Genomic DNA, 13,211 nt, shown 5'->3' with positions numbered 1-13,211 from the left:
CACAGAGAGGTATCATTTCTCGAGAAATAAAATACTTTAAAATTAACATTCCTTATAGATCCAAAATGTGATAAGCCAAGACCAATTTAGCTTGCAGAAAAATCCAAACCTTTTTAAGAAACTAAATGATGTTAATCTAGGAACCAGCCTAAACAAGTTTTGACCTTTATATCTGAGACCCATTATACCAGTATTGTTTATAGAAAATAAGCAAGGTATAAAAATTTACTTGAAAATTAGGACATTATTATAAAAGGAACAAAACTGTATTTAGTCTAATGAAATTGTTTATCAAAACAATTAACATGTAATATATGAAATCATTTTTATTAAAATTTTCAAATAATACAAAGCTTAATATGCCATAAAGAACACACCCAACTAACCTGTTTTTAGGCTCATGTCTTAAAGTTTTCACTGGAAATATCATCTCTATAGTTCTAGGCTTGGTCTTTTGTAAGTTACAAAGGTAAATATATAACATATTCATCTATGCAACTTAAAAAAAAGAGTGCTTTGACTCTTTGAAATGGTAGGATATTTAAAAACCCAGGAATTCCCACACACAGGGACATAACTGCTTTGTTGTTACCTGCCATAGATTTGAAAAAGTTTCTGACAAGAATGTGGATGTCAAGGTAATAGGCTATTTATTTTCATTTCCATGATGATTGATGAAAGGACATGAGTTGAGTCATATTTATCAGGTAACATAGATCCTTTTAGACCTTACTTTTCTTCAGTCCATTGCTTGGAGCTTGGAAGGAAGCAGTTCAGAGATTTCTACTTAGATAAGACAATGTAGAGAGAGTATCTGTTTCTCATTAATCTAGAGCAATAGTGCAACTTAAAAAAGATCCGGAGTCATCCTGTTTCACGCAAGATCATGGTTATGATACCTTCCTAAGAGCAGAAGCCATGACTGACCTCAGCCTGATTTGTATTGAGAATATTCTACATATTCCTTATGACACTTCAAATTAAGAAAAAAATCTTCTGGGGAGGTGTAATAATGTACTCTAATGTGGTTATTATACCCGACTCCATTATCACAACTTATGTCTGTCTTCAGGTTTAATACTCTTGATGAGAGCAGGAATTCTTGACTTTTGTTTAGTATTTTCATACTATAGATGACTCTGAAGATAATGTAGCTAACTCTGCTTTTCCTTTTAAACTGAGAGTTGGGTTTTCCGTTGGACACTTGAACACCTGACTGATATTGACTGTATGCTCCTTAAGATCAACAGTGTACTATATTCAAAATATCCGAAAGTAAACGCATTAGCTCTTGTTCCCTATTCTCTATCTCACACCTAATTTTCTTTCACTATGCGTTTTCTTGTTGGTTACAAGATGCTCATAAAAGACTGGTTGTCTATCCAATATCTGTTTCTTGTTTAGTAGCCCAGCACTAAGTATTCGGAGTGGCTGAGTGCTCAGATAAAATACAACACTTCATGCTGTGGGATATGACCATGTTGCTAAGTTCTGGCCAAAGGGATATATACTCAAGTTGTTAGGTGGGAATTCTGTGGGACTTTTAAAAGGGAGGGAAAGGGCTAAGCTGTGCTCATTTTGATCCTTTCACTTCCTGCTCCCTGCTTGGCATATGAAAATAATAATGGAGCTCTGTCAATTCTTTGGACAATGGAACATCTAATGGAGAAGAACAACAACAGGTGGTAGAGCAGCAGATCAAAGGAGCCTAGGTCTCCACCAGCCCTGTGTTGCCATTGTCTAGTCCTATGGTGCTTACCTTCACACCAGCCTCACTGAAGAGAGAAAGGAGCTGCTACTTATTTTAGCCACTATTATTTCTGGCATTTTGTTTCTAGCAGTAGAAGGCAATTCCTCACTTAATACAGTATACAAAATACCCAAGAGTCCCTCTAGAATTTCTCTTCCCTTTATAATCTACCCCAATAGCCAATTAATCACCAAGTCCTATCACTTTAATTTCTTAAATTGATTTCAAATTTTCTGCTCTCTTCTTCTGCACTTTCATTGCTTTAGTTCAAACACTGGTTAACTGTCACCTAAGCATTGCAACAGATGCTAACTCATCTGCTTTCATTCTCCCTTCCCTAAGGTCTTTCATCTACATTGCTGCCTGGGTGTGCTCTCTGAAAGGTTATCTGATCACAGTCCTCTCTTCTCCCTGTCAAGGTCACATACCTTCAGTGACTAATTTCCAACCAGGTAATGTTTTTAGTGTGCCAAATAATAATAATAATAATGAATCTTGAGATGGGCCTTATCTCCAGCCCCTGTGCATTAGAAATATCAAAACACCGGTAGGTCCCTGAATACCCTTCAGGGCCTTGTCAATGCTCTGGCATGCCTATGCTCAGACTGATGGCTATAAAACTTTTATTTGTCAGTTATCAATTAAAAACATATTTAAGTTTATCTTTGAAGATTTCTTGACTTTCTGACCTGCTAAATACAGTCTCCACTCTGTAAAATTCATTGCACATAATATTATTGGTATATATCACCTTGTATTATTACTGTTTCTTTTCTTTTCTAAGACCATGAACAGTCAGTTTCCTTTACATAACTATGGACATCGTAAGGGCAGATAGAACGTATTGTTCATTTTCGTACCTCCAGATCCTGTGTCAGCATCTGGGAAAAAATAATACAGGTCACTCAGGAAACATTTGATGAATTTGGATTGAGTGTGTCTCCTCTTTGGGATACTGTTAATTAATAGACCTCCAAGAGATGATGGCAGCCTGTGTCACCCTAATTGAAGCCAAAATCATTCATAATTATTTTCTACATTAAATGGACTTTGGAATTACCTTGTACTAAGCTACTGTTATAATTGGGCTGGTCAGGGAGGGCACGGGTCTTGGAAAGTTAGAAGAAAAACAGGTAAGTGCAAATGATGTCAAGACCGTTTTGGTGCTATGAGGATAGCCAACAACATTGAGTCACCTTTGCAAGGAAACAACAATTTGATTATGAATTAATATTTTACTGAAATTCTCTTTCTGTCAAGTTTCATTACAGAGAATTTATCATTAGGTCCTGTTTTCATAGGTTTATTTATTCTCTGTATCATTTGGTTGTGTTGTTTTATTATTCAGGCTCAGGCAGTAGATAATATTATTTCTATTTTTTTATTTTTTTCATTTTCAGCATAACAGTATTCATTGTTTTTGCACCACACCCAGTGCTCCATGCAATCCATGCCCTCTCTAATACCCACCACCTGGTTCCCCCAACCAAATATAATTCTATCTTCTGTCTTCTAATTATATTTATACACATGTCTATCTCCTTCGATAAGATGTTTGTTTATATCTTTAACTGGGTTATTTGTTTATCAGATATATGGTTTACAAACTTTTTTAAAAGATTTTTTTTATTTAGTTGAGAGAGGGTGGGGGGAGGAAACATCAAAGGAAGAAAGAAAGAGAATCTCAAGCAGACTCTGCTCTCAGCACAGAGCCCAATGCTGGGCTGGATCTCATGACCCTGAGATCGTGAGCAGACCTGAAATCAAGAGTCAGACACTCAACCAACTGCACCACCCATGATTTACAATTTTTTTTACTTTTTTTTTATTAACTTATAGTATATTAATGGTTTCAGGGGTACAAGTCTGATTCATCGGTCTTACACAATTCACAGGCTTCACCATAGCACATACCCTCCCCAATGTCCGTCACCCAGCCACCCCATCCTTACAATGTTGTTAACCCACAAAGTGCCTAGAGGAGAGTGATTCCAGGCCAAGCAGTCAGGTACTTTAGTAGGGGAAGAAGGTTACGGTCTATTGGCCCTGGAGGAGAAGAAAAGGGCCTTTTCTGTTGATTCAGGATCATGTTCTATTTAGGTATTGCTAATGATACATAGAGAAGTCATTTGGATGTTATATTGGTGAAAATCATGGTCATGTGTTTTAAATGCAACATTTTAAATACTTCAGTGAGAGGGGTGCCTGGGTGGCTCAGTCAGTTAAACCTCAACCCTTGATTCTGACTCAGGTCATAATCTCAAGGTTGTTAGATCTATGCTGTGGACTCTACACTGGAGTCCTGCTTGAGATTCTCTCTTTCCTTCTTCCTCTGCCCCTCCCTCTCCCTACTCACATTCATGTGCTCTCTCTCTCTCTCTCTAAAAAAAAAAAACAAAAAACAAAAAAATACCCTGCTGTGAGAAAGAAAGACAGCCTTAGAGTCTCACTTTAAGCCTTAAATACATTTTGATCTTTCCCTACTCTCAGGAAATAATGCAATAAGAATAATTTAGGGAGCTTCAGAACCACTATGAAGAAATACATCTCCAACAAGACGCAAACTTTCTTTACTATCTCCATTCCCTGCCTGCACAAAGAATAAGAGTCATAACTCACTTTCAGACACACAGGCAAACCAATTACATATATATATATATATATATATATATATATATATATATATATATAAAATAGTCTCAGGGTGTAGGACTTTGCAGTGCCTCTGGAGGGATGGGGCCTAGACCCCTTATGTCCTAAATGAAGGCAGTCATTCTTCCCCCTCAGTATCCTTAAAGGTTTTACATTTAGATTATTGGAAACAAAATAGAATGGAAAGTGTCTTTGCTCATATCTACCCAGACTTCCCATCCTCTAGAACTAATGAGGTGATAATTTCCATACTTTCACTGCCCCATCTGAGAAAACAAGAACATCATTACTATGGTATAAACTATAACACAGTTAGAAACTAGATAGCTCTTATTCATTCCCTATTCTCCACCTTTTCCTTATGAAATGCAAACCAACTCCATGACAGCAGGCATTGCATTATTTAGAGACAGGTTTTCTGACTTAGAGCTGAAACCTCATGGGTAGATAGCAATGACACCTTCATTCATGGCTTATGTTTCTCTTTTTTATGGGACAAGTAGGGGAGAGGTGTTCTTGTTTGTAACAACAATGGAATAAAGCACTTCATGCATTACTAGAATGCTTTCTGCCATTATATATAATTTAATTATTAAACCCACCAAAAAAATAGCTTATGAGAAAATACTGCCTTAACTAGAAACTGCTATACGAAGCTCAGTATTATGAAGTGTGTTCTAAGAAAATTGAAAATCAGTCAATACAAATAGCTAGAATACCGAAGACTAAACTATTTAAAATTCTCATTATAATATGCCCCCCCAAATGCACCTGAGTTAGCCAGATCTTGATGACACACAGGGGATTCCAGAGTCAGCACGCTCATGCTGTGTGAGTTTTTCCCAAATGTCCAAGCCTAAGCATCCAAGTCCAAACGAGGAAATTTGGAGTCTTCAGCGAAACTTCTCTCTGAGATCTGCTGCTAGACCATTAAGATTTCATGTTTTTTCTTGCGCATTCTATGAATACCATTCACCAACTCTTCTTATATGAAATGTTAGCAAAGTTTCCTTAGCACAGCATAACTATTGTGCTGAACAGAAAGGGGGAAATGCAAATATGTGGAATGCAGAAACTAATGTTAAGACTGTCCAAGAAGGTCTCAAACTCCCAGGAGAGTACCAGCCATCTCCACACCTTGGTGTCATTAAGTTTCATGTCATTGCTTATGCCAAGATGCAATCTGAGCTGAACGTGGCCATTTCAAGATTTAGCAGCCACCTGGGACAACACTGCTGTAAAGATAATTTTTGGAAACTGTGTTCACTGACTTTTTGCCACTGTCTTCTCACAAAACACCTGCCTGTGGCCACTACTTAACTGAGAACACCTTTAATTTAGTAGGAGGAAGTAGGTTCTACCATTATTTTCAATATATGAAGTCTTTAATAAAGTGAAAAGAAAATTAAATAATCATCTTACAAATTCGATCATAGTAGATATGAAAAACTCTGGCTAAACAGCACCTCCAAAGGGCTCGGTCGGAACATGGAACTTAATGGGTGTTTAAGTTTACTAACAACACTTGCCCAGCAAAAAAAAAAGAATGTATGTAAATAAGGGTTTACTTTCCAGTTTCACTCCCACATCCTCCATATGACAATGTTTTCAACTGCGAAAAATGATTCCCTTCAGGGAAGCATCAGAACCTTGAAGGGAAGCACATATAGCCTATTCAATTAAATTATTCATTCCAATTAAATTATTATAATTTTGGAAAAAATAACTCTTATTCTTTTGAATGCAAACAGATAGTAATTCTTAACAAAACATACCCTATTGCCTTCACAAGGGGATACTTCAAAATCTCCTGGGGGGAGAAACAGGGTATTTTTATATTATCATAATATACAGACAAGGGCTTAAAAAGGCTTAAAATAATTTACTGCAAGGTATGACTGTTTTTAAACGGCACCTTTTAAAAATAGACATATCACATTTTATGCATTTTCAAAAACCTTCAAAGTTTTCAAAGAACTATGACCTAAATGTTACTATTACAGTGTTGCTCAAAATATTTGGAAATTTTCTTTGGGAAAAGTCTAATGTAACTGACAAGCAACACAAGAAAATCCATTGCTTTAATTTATAGTCATATGTACCTTTGTTCCGTATTTGTATAACTGTGCATAGCCACCAGAATTGGCCCCACAGAATTCTATATGTTTACCAAATCATGTATTTTTTAAAGATTTTATTTATTTATTTACTTACTTACTTACCTACCTACTTACTTACTTATTTATGTAGAGAGTCCAAGCAGGGGTAGAAAGAGAGGGAAAGAGACAGAATCTCAAGAAGGCTCCATTCCCATCATGGAGCCCATGGAGCTGGACCTCACAACATTGAGATCTTGACCTGAGCTGAAATCAAGAGTCAGATGCTTAACTAACTGAGCCACCCAGGCATCCCCTAAATCATCTTTTTTTTTTCTAAGATTTTTTTTTTTATTTATTTGACAGACAGATCACAAGTAGGCAGAGAGGCAGGCAGAGAGAGAGAGAGGAGGAGGAGGCGGGCTCTCTGCTCAGCAGGGAGCCCAATGCGGGACTCGATCCCAGGACGCTGGGATCATGACCTGAGCCGAAGGCAGAGGCTTTAACCACTGAGCCACCCAGGCGCCCCCCCCCCCCAAATCATCTTTTAATGCAGTAGTTTATTGAGAACCTGAAAAGCCTCTAAAAATGCAACCCCTGGGCCCTAACCTGAGAAATTCCTATTTATGTAGCCATATTAGAGGATTCTGAGACAGTTTATGGGGAACCATATATTTTGATAAATATTCCATTAATGGATTGGAATCTCCTTCCATTAAGGAGAGCTAAATGGACATACCAAAGGTTCTGAAGGTTTTTGCAAAAAAATTCCAAAATGGTTTTGGGTAATCACAACAACATTCCAATAAATGCATGGTCTCCCTTCTTAACAACCTTCAAAGGCAAAATTTTCTTGAATCTATAAACTGTTACATGTTTACTTTCTAAGAAATCCACAGTGTTATCACTTATGTTATTTTCTGGGGTATGCTATTTCTGGCTAGCTTCTGGTTGCCTTTTTCCTCTCTGCCAGAAAACTTCCACACTTGGCTTGTCGTCCCTATATGGACTGCTGTCATCTCTGATTTTTGCTCTCTGCTCTCTGTCCAGCCTTCTTCCTCAGCTCCACAGGAATGATGGATTATTCCCCACCCCTGATTTGGAGTTTGCAAACTAGTGTGAGTTAGAGTACCATGAGCAATGGTCACAGTCCTTTGAATAACAAGCAGGGGAGCAACTAAATAATAATCTTCCAGTACATGTCACCTCCTAATACAGCATGTTGCCTGGAAGTAGAAGAAAAGGAAGTAGTTCTAAGGATTTTGTCAGTCAAGCATTTGCATTAGATGTAGAAAAAAAAAATCTTGACACTAAAAAGTAGATGTGTAATAGCTTTTTCTAGAAGTTTCTAGGATGGTTAACATGAAATTCTGCTGGAAGTCAGAAAGATAATTAGGGTAGTGAGAGTTGTGTTTTCTTCTACTTATTTCCCTTTATCCATTGGGACTCATCTCTCCACCTGGACTTCTTTAACTTATCTCTAAAAGCTAAACATCTGTAGGTCCCTTAAGTATGACAGTAAGGAATGAGAGAGAGAAGGTGAAGGATTGTGGTTTCTAAAATCCAAAATTTTATCAGACATCCCTGTTGATCTTCAGGAACACCCTAAAATGTAAACAGCCCTTCATTCAAGCCAGAATGTTTATACTTTTTAATGTACATTTTTGGGACATGTATATGTACAAATGGATAAATTAATTTATCATTTTAATTTATATCACTGAGCTCAACAAAGTCATAATCTGAAATTGATTTTTAATTCTTCCCTCTAAAGAATATTAAGTCAACAACCTCTAAAAATATTTGTGTTTTTGTTTACACAGAGAATAAGCATATTTCTTTATTTCTAGAAGTGTTTTAGAATATCAGCTTTGTGTGTTGCAAAATTATATCACCTTATTGCAATCCTTAGTTTAAAAATAAAGCTTTTATATTTCATACAATTTCACAGGTAACAACACATACTGAATTATTTCTAGCATCCTTTCTGCTAATTAACACACTCCTAATAACAATTTTCCTAATTATATTTATAGTTTGAAGAGCCACCTCCAGCGTATTGACTCCTAATTAGGGTAATTTGGATACTAAACACTACTCCTTGGGTTTATATTCAAGTACACCAGCATGTTTATTCTGAAGCATTTTAAAATAAATCACTATACAGACAATATAATACATCCTAAAGACATCAGCTAGCTAAACTTAAATTATAGAACAACAGCTATTTGATATTTTAAAATTTAAGTGTCACCATAGGCATCTTCAGATTATCAGATAATTAACTGAATATTACTGCTTGTATTTTGAGGTATGCATGATTGTCAATTTTAAATTTTAAAGAGTGTTTTTTATATTTACATTTAAATTATAAAGAGTGTTTTTATAAAGTAGAATGTACTGTTATAAACACCTTTTCTTACTGGTAGTAGAGTTTAGTAAATAAATAAATAATACAGCTAAATAAATAAAAAGAGTTTAATAAATAAACCACATATAATATATCCCTTGAATAATGTATTTTATTTAACCTTTCAATAATTAACTGATGCCCACTGCATCCTTCTGAAGTACTTTTTTATCTTTCCTTGAATCCCACCATATCCTCTCGGTTTTCCTTTTCTTAGGTTCCTGGCTTCTACTGCTCAGTAGACAGTGCTTCCTCTGCCAATTCATTGCATATTGGCAATTCTCTGGGTTCTTTCTATCTAGGGCCATGTTCTTTTATTGGACATTTCACCCATTTCTTAGTCTTTAGTTACAACATGACACCCAAATCAAAATTCCCACACCCACCTCCAAATGTAGATCTATCCACCCAGCTCTCCATTAATTCACTTACTGGATTGTTCCATAGCAGCTCAAAATCCTCATTTCCCAACCAGTCAGTCCTGTACTCAAATTTATAGTGCTCAGGGCACTGACATAGGCATTGTATTTAATTCTTTCTTCTCCTTCAACCCACACTTCAACAATTTCCAAAATGCATTGATTCTAACTCTTAAACATAAACATCCATTCCCCCTTTCTGTTCTCAGTGATATTCTCTTAGTCCAGGGTTTCCATAGTATCCTTCTAAACAAGCCCCTGCATCCCATATAATCTTTCAAAATTATGCTACAATCCCAGCAAACTCTCTGAGTGGAAATCTCATCCTGTCACTCTTGCACTTGGACAACTTTAACCAACTTTGAATAAAGTACTGAGGCCTAAGAGCCTTTATGATCTCACTCCTGCTTACTTCTCTAGCCTTGATTATCTTTACTTCCTACTTGTATTTATTTAAAATTTTTTTCCAGCTGTATTGAGATATGATTGACTTATACTTTTCCGTTAGCTTAAGGTGTACAACATGATGTTTTGATATATGTATATATTGCAAAATGATTATATAGTAACATTCGTTAACATGTCCATCATCTCACATAATTACAATTTTTTATGATGAGAATATGTAAGATTGACTCTCCTAGCAACTTTCAACTATATAATACAGTTAACTAGAGTCACCGTGCTACAGATTAGATCCCCAGAACTTCTTCATTCTTCAGCTTGAAGTTTGTACCCTTTGAATCAACATCTCCCAACCCCCAACCCCATCCCCAGCTCCCAGTAACCACTATTCCACTCTGTAACTTTAGTTTTTTTTTTTATTTGTTTGTTTAGATTCCACATGTAAGTGAGACCTTACAGTATCTTACTCTAACTAACTTCACTCAGCATGATGCCTTCAAGGTCCGTCTAGGGCTCGACTGCTCTTTTCCATTTAGTGCCGAATGTTTCTCGTTGTTGCATATACTAAAGTTTATGTATCCGTTCACCTACTGAAGGACATTTTAGCTGCTTTCATGTTTCAGCAATTATGAATAAAGGTACTAGAGGCATCATACATGGGCTTTTATGTGGACAAAAGTTTCACTCTCCTTTGGGTAAATACCAAGAAGCACAATTGCTGCATCACATGGCAAGAGTGTGTATAGTCTTGCAAACAACTGCCAAACTGCCAGAGTTCCTGATGCTCTACATTCTTTCCAGCATTTGGTATTGTTAGTGCTCTGGATTTTGGACATTCTGATGGGTGTGTAGTGGAATAGTTCATCTTAAGGTTCATTTTACATTTTATAAAAGCTGCCTCTTTTCATGTGATAATAGCCTCTAAGTCATACACTCAACTTATCAATAGCAGCAAATACAGTTCTGTCTTAAATAAGACTTGAAACTACCAAATAAATGAAAATATGTGATTTTATTCAGTGTAAAGTATGTGCTTGTATGAGTATTCTATTTTTATAATCTTCACAGATTTTCAGATCAACATGTCAATTGTAAAAGTGTAATTTACTTGTATCAGGGTAATGCATCACTAGTCTACTTAAAATACAGAGGATTCGTCTTTAAGCACATTTATAACATATTCAAACATCTGATTTTTATCAAAGAATACTGAAAATATATGTGAGGAAGAGACGGCAGTACAGGAAGTTTTAATGCTTGAAAGAAAAAATTTTAAAGGAACTTAGAATCTACAAAATTGTTTGTAAGTTATTTCTTGTAATACCAAAAAAAGTCTTAACTCCTAACATTATAAAACGAAAAACTCAGAGAACATAGGCAATAGCCAAAGTATCAAGGACTTGAAAATTCTTCAATATCTGTTTAACTCAGGTGATAGTTGAAAAATAAAGATGCCTCTTTAAGATTCTATGGCATAGAAATGGCATACACTCTCCGAAAAGACAGAGTCCACACTTATTGCATATCCTGAGGAAAAGAGGTGACCTCAAAGTCCTAGAAATAAACTTAAAGTGGTAATGGATACAGTACGTACAATGAAACCTAGATAAAGTATTTCTCCAAGTTTTTGTTTATTTCCTGTATTGTATGCAGGCACTGTGTCAGGCATTGTGGGAGGACAAAAGTGAATCAGCTACAGTTCTTTTCGAGGTGCTAAAAATGTCTCACAGAGAAGCTAAAAATTCCTAAATATAATCTAATGAAGAAAGTGACAAATGTCATCAGAGGGGATTAAAGACAAAGTATTAGAATAATTTAGAGCAGGAAGGATTACTTCTGCTTGCAGGAAGTCTCTCTAGATCAGGGCTCAGGAGCAGGGCCTGTCAGCTTGGGTAGATGTAGATACAGACAGATTATGAGGAAGTTAGGTCAGGGAAAAGCAACAACTTAAGCAAAGTGAAAAGAATCAAGTGGGAAAGTGTGGGATGTGGATAGTGAAGAGCAAATAGTTCAGTAGATTTAGAGCATAGAATGACTGAAATGCAATAGGAGACAACATTTGGAAATACAGATTGGCTCCAATCTTTAGAGGACTTTGAATAGCATGGTAAATGTAGTTCTACTATTCTGAAATATTGGCTAAAATTTAAATCACATAATGAATTTGATTGAGAACTACTTTTAAGAGTGTGTGAGAATATAATATCACAGATCAGGATAAAGGACAGTTCTGGGTTAAAGATGTAATAGTCCTCTTCAAAAGGACTCCAAAGATTAATGCTTTTCAAGCCAGCATTGGAAAGGACCTGGGATATTTGCACATAACCCTTTGCTTTCATTTCCTGTTTCTCAGTTTACCAAAATAAGAATGTATCACCTCCAATTATTTGACATTTCTTGTCCTGTAAGAGGAATTTGTTTATATGGCCAAGCCAAATTTGTCTTTCAAAAAAATAATTTCATCTATTAATAATATGATAATAAAAGTATGATTCATAGAGTGTCTAATATCCCAGACACTATGACAAGCCTATTAAAATACATCATTTAATTCTCATAACAAGTCTACAATTACAGTATTATTGGACTAATTTTACACGTAATGAAACAGAGGATCTGAGAGACAAAATCACTTTCATTATCTTATAACTGCCATGTTAAGAAAGATAAGATTTGAACACAGATTCTTTGACTCCAAAATAAGCATAGTCTATCTGCTATGATAATAATTGAAAATGCAGTAAGTTCTACCGCTGGTGTTTCTTGAATAAAAACCCTATAGATTTTATTAGTATAGATTACGTCAATCAGTTCTGTCATTTGAATTTCCATAATAGAGATCTCAGACAAAATTTCTCCTCTCCTTTTTTTTCTCTGCATATAAATGACTCTTTTCTATATTTACCATGATTAATTATCGCAGACAGTACCTTACATGATATTCGTCGTTCCCACAGGAAATATTTCAAATACTTAATAACTAATATGACAGGGCAGCAACCAATATGAAGAGACCACCAATAAATCAGGCTCAGTCATAAACAAAGAAAATGGCAGCTCTGATACAGGCCAACTGAAATACACTTCTTGTCAATACCTCACTGGAATTGATAAACCATATTGTCATCCAAACACATTCCTGGTTGACGGCATCTCTCGTCTTTTATGTACATAATTGTCATAACAAATTCTGACTCTTGAAGTATTCATTCAAGGAGTAGTGGGCCAGTTTTGAAGAAATCTGTGTTTCATGCTCCTTGCTTAAAGCTACATGCCCTCGCTCTCAAGTAATCCCTTACCTCTCAGTGTGTTTTCTCCTGTGGAAACAGTGGTCACAACACCTATTATTCAGACACTTATCAGGACTAAATTAACGTGTGTCTAGGGCCTCGTAGCTGCTGACACAGAGAAAACATGATCCTGGATACTGTCCTTCACTCCTCATGGCCCCTACATTGGTTCTCTTCCTACTGTTTCTC

General features: G+C 36.0%; 1 protein-coding gene across 1 annotated transcript in view; it reads left to right on the top strand.

Moving 5' to 3' along the window:
• Window positions 1-13,211, top strand: part of TMEM196 (transmembrane protein 196) — a 109,121-nt gene that overhangs the window by 20,001 nt on the left and 75,909 nt on the right. Inside the window, exon 3 of the mRNA XM_047695989.1 lies at window positions 2,093-2,202. The gene's annotated coding sequence lies outside the window, so the exon portion shown is untranslated. The remainder of the gene's footprint in view (window positions 1-2,092; window positions 2,203-13,211) is intronic.

Source organism: Lutra lutra, chromosome 11, assembly GCF_902655055.1.
Source record: "Lutra lutra chromosome 11, mLutLut1.2, whole genome shotgun sequence".
Lineage (NCBI taxonomy): Eukaryota > Metazoa > Chordata > Mammalia > Carnivora > Mustelidae > Lutra > Lutra lutra.
Note: the sequence above shows the minus strand (reverse complement) of the source record. Positions and strands in the feature narration are given on the sequence as shown.